Below are 4,639 nucleotides of genomic sequence, written 5' to 3'. Positions count from 1 at the left end.
ATCAAAAGATAGTATTGACATTGCTGTGTGCTTTTCCAAAAATAAAGGATAGTAACTATGCCATGTTATTTTTGAATCCATAAGACAAAAATAATTTGCAGTGTAATATAATTAATAATTTCAAAACACAATAAAGGAGATATCTTGTGAGCATGTTGACATAAATAATTATATTTTGCTTTTCCTTTATAGAGATCCATAGTAGATAATTGACTAGAAATACAACACTTACATTTTGGTCAAAATCAAATATGAGAAGCAGTGTTTATCACCCCCCATAGGTACATCAAAACAATGTGCAAAATGTGTGGGAAAAACATTTAAAGTTACTAGATATAGATGATAAATGGAAGTGGTCTTGCAGAGAAAGGAGAGCAAATGAGATGAGGTCTGTTATTGCCCCGCAATAGTGAACTGATATGGTTCGCAAAACACAGTGAACAATGGAAAAAAACTTGAAGGAATTAGAGTTTAGGAGAAAAATCTGAGACTCGAAGATCAAAGTAACTTCAGTTAACAAAACAAATAACATTTAGTGAAAGAAATTGCATGTAAAGAACTCTAGAGTTCTTCAATGATTTCTTCTTAAGAATTCAGCCATGTACTGAAAAGTACATGTAACATAAATTATCTGAGACCACCAAAATAAGCATAATGAAAGGATTAGACGGAAGAGTGCCCAGTGCTTACGTATGACCAGGAATAGTGCATGTTTGTCCTAGTCATTAGGAAGTCTCGAGATTCCTGGTATATTGGAAAGAGTATAGAGGAGGTGTTGACTTAATATCGAGAAATAATTAGCCTTAGCCTGAACATGGTTCTGTTACTGCCTAATCAATCATAAAAATAAGATGCCAAAAAACATAAATTTTGCAAGTTATAAAACTGTGTCATAGAACACAGCTCAGGAATATTTATAGTAATGCAAGAAATTATCAGGCATAATAAGAAGGGAAATACATCTTACTGACAAGAAAAGTTAACTAATAGAAACTAACAAAGAATTAACATGGATGTTTAAATAAGAAAAATGACATTAAGACAATTTCCTTAAACATTTCATATGTTCAAACATACAAGATGAAAAATACATCTTTAAAAAAGCTAACCATACATGCAGGTATAAAAACTACACTGTGTAAAATAAAAAAAAAAATACTAGGTGAGATTAATAGAAGATTACATGTCAGAGAAGGGAAAATTAGTAAATCTGAAGTAAAAGAACAGAAACTATTAAAACTGAAATACAAAGCACAGAATGGGAAAAAAGGAAGGCAGGCTACTGAGCTGTTGTGTAACTTGAAGTCAACTATAACTGCAGCTTAAATCCTTGACAATAAAATTATATTTTAAAAAGTGGGCTGAGTTTTCTCACATTTAATGAGAATTGTAAACTTAATATTTAATGCTTTCTATAAAACTTTAATTCCAGTTCTTGCGAGATGGCTGGTGAAAAAACTGAGAAGCCAGATCCTAAGGAGAACGAAGCCTGAAGCCCAGAAGGCAGATCCTGATGCCAAGGTTAAGAAGGGTCACCTCAAAGCCGAGATGCCCATGAAGGGGAAGCCCAACCTCAGCCAAACCCTGCTTGAGTCAGGGAAACTGGCAGACATTCCTGGTGAGGTATGTATTCCCCAAAGGCCACTTGCAAGAGGAAGTATTCAGCTGCTAAATCCAGGATTTAAAAGAAAAAGAAGGAGAAAGTACTCGCTACTGTCACAAAACCAGTTGATGAAGACATATGATGATATCCAAGTGGTTAAACTTTGCAAAATGCCTAGATATCATCCTATTGAAGATATGCTTCAAAAGTTATTGAGCCATGAGAAGAAACCCTTCGGTCAGCACGTGAGAAACCACAGGCCAGCATCATCCCCTGGATGATTCCAATCATCCTCACTGGGCACCACAGAGACAGGAGGCTGGTTTTCCTGAAGCAGCTGAGCAGTGCTTTGCTATTTGTAACTGGACCTCTGTCTCTTAATTCAGTTCCTCTACAAAGAACACACCAGATATCTGCCATTGCCACCTCCACCAAAATCACTACCAGTACTGTGACAACCTCAAACATCTCACTGATGCTTTACCTCAAGAAGTAGCAGCAAACACCAGGAGGGGGAGATCCTCAACACAAGGGAAGAGAAATACAGGATTACAGAGCAGTGCAAGGTTCATAAGGAAGCTGTGGACTCTCAAATTCTGCCAAAAATCAAAGTTGTTCTTCAGCTCCTCGGCTACCTCTGCTGTTTACTCTCACAAATGAGCTTTATCTGTACAAAATGGTGTTCTAAATTTCTTACAAAGAACCTAATTAAATAACTTGATCTGTATAAAAATGTTTAATATCAGAAACATGGAGAATATACCTAAGCACATTCTAATTCATCATAATTATTTCAAACCAGCGATAAAGAAAAAAAATGTATTAAGGATAACCAGAGAAAACAAAAACTTCTTTTATGTAGAAGAACAAATATAAGGTTGACAGATTAGTTGGAACAATGCAAGCAACAGGGCAGAATTGTAATACTTTCAAAATACTATAGGAAAAAACACTCTGCCTTGAATTCTATACCTATTTTTTAAAAAACAAAGACAAAATAAAGATTTTTTGACATACTGATGCTAGAAGTCCAAATCAAAAGTTGACTCACATCACAAGAAATGTTAAAGAAAGTAATTGAGGTAGAAAAAATGACAGCAGGTAGAAATATGAACGTAAAGAAATTAATAAAAAATAGGTGGTAATGGCAAGGGTAAATATGAAATATTTTATTATGAAATATTAATAATGCAAGCTTATTTAGCCTTTATAAATCATCCAGTACTATCCTTTATATTATCAACCTAAAAAGAAAAGTATATGATCTTTATAATATCGAGAAGCATTACAAAAAATATAACATGCATTTTTGATAAAGTTTCTTAATAAATTGGAGATAAAGGAAACTTCTTCAACCTAATAAATGGTGTCCAAATGTCACACTTGATGCAGAATCTTGAATCTCTTCCATCAATTTAAAAAAAAATAACATGCCCAATATCATGACATCCATTCATAATTTCCTTCAAACTTCTAGATAATTCATCAAGGCAATAAAAAGAAACACATCCAGTTTGGAAAGGAAGAGGTGAAACTATTTATTTGCAAAGAAAGGATTTCATAAATTACTTGTAAAATAATATGAAAATAAGTCTCAAAACCGAATAATCAGAAAATAAGCCAATAAAGAAATAGAACAATATTTGAATAAAGTATTTGCCAAATATACAAATGAACACATGAAAAATTTTATCACTATTAGTTATCAGGAAAATATAAATTGAAGTCTCATTGAGATATAATGCAAATGAAAATCTTGCTGCATAATTATGTAAATGATTAAATTAGATGACTGGCTGTACTAAGTGTGCAGAGGCCACGGAGGACTGAACTTGTACTTAATAGTACGTCTCCAATTTTCAACAAACTGCATCATGACCTTATTTTACACTCTGCACAATATAGAAATATTTTTCTCTCAGGGATATATTAAAATACAGGGTATTATATGCTTAAAACACTTGACATGCTCGATGATATATGGTAGTATTTAAAAAAGATAAATATCTATTATTATTACACTTCTTCCCACCCCACCCACATACTCTATTATCCAAATATCAGCACACTGCTCACCTAGCTATCTTTGGGATTTTTTTCTCAAGACACTGAGTAGAGCAAAATGAAAGAAGACAAGTTAAAATTAGATAATTAGAAATAAATAGAATGCAGCTTTGTGCACAAGATATACAATAAAACAAGGGTGTGAACAAAAAATAATGAAAATGTAATAAAAACTTAAATTGCTTAGCAGTAACTATGAAATATGTCCTGTAATAAACACTTTCTTTTATTTCTTCATTTATTTTTCCCCACGACACTGTAACATTAAGAGTAAAATAATCTCTATGTTATGATGAGGACATGTGGCTCGGAGAAATTAATATACCAACACATACAGCTAATTTGGAACTCCAAGATCTCTAACTGTGGTACAAAATAGTTTAAATGCCTGATTAGGGTGGTCAGGTTAAATAAATTATACTACATTTATAAAATGAAATACAAAGCCAGCATTAAACATCTAATAATAATGATTCTTACTGATTACTTACCACTTGAAAGTTTTTCATTCTAAGTACAATTTTATATCCCTTTTTGTGATAATCCTGAGTGAATTCACAGGAAAATGTGTGCCAGGTGTGAAGCGATACATGTGATTCAGAAGCGGGGCACATAGAATAATGTGATCATTCCTTAATGGGAATGTATGTTTGCTTACATACATAATTTACTTAAAACAGTTGCCAAAATAAACCATTGTTGTTTCAAAATGGCGGAACTATAAATTTTGTCCTGTGATTTCTACCTAGCTGCTTGTGATGATCATGTATAATAATTTTAATTAAAAAGTATAAACCTTAACTATAATGAAAGATAATACTGTTTCTATCAACATGGATATATTTTCACTGTGTGCTCTGTTCAGAGTATTTACCTGGTACACTGTTGGTACTCAATAAATATTTATTATATACATAAAAAATAATAACACCATAAAAGGAAGAATACCTCCTTTTATGGTATTCAATGATA

The 4,639-nt window shown here is 32.5% G+C and overlaps 1 pseudogene; it reads left to right on the top strand.

Annotated features, from left to right (window-relative positions):
• The first annotated feature begins 1,442 nt into the window (after positions 1–1,442).
• Positions 1,443–2,291, top strand: LOC123818907 (annotated as a pseudogene).
• Positions 2,292–4,639: the final 2,348 nt, after the last annotated feature.

The sequence above is a fragment of the Phyllostomus hastatus genome, unplaced genomic scaffold, assembly GCF_019186645.2.
Source record: "Phyllostomus hastatus isolate PE091 unplaced genomic scaffold, TTU_PhHast_1.1 phas_contig_29, whole genome shotgun sequence".
Classification (NCBI taxonomy): domain Eukaryota; kingdom Metazoa; phylum Chordata; class Mammalia; order Chiroptera; family Phyllostomidae; genus Phyllostomus; species Phyllostomus hastatus.
Note: the sequence above shows the minus strand (reverse complement) of the source record. Positions and strands in the feature narration are given on the sequence as shown.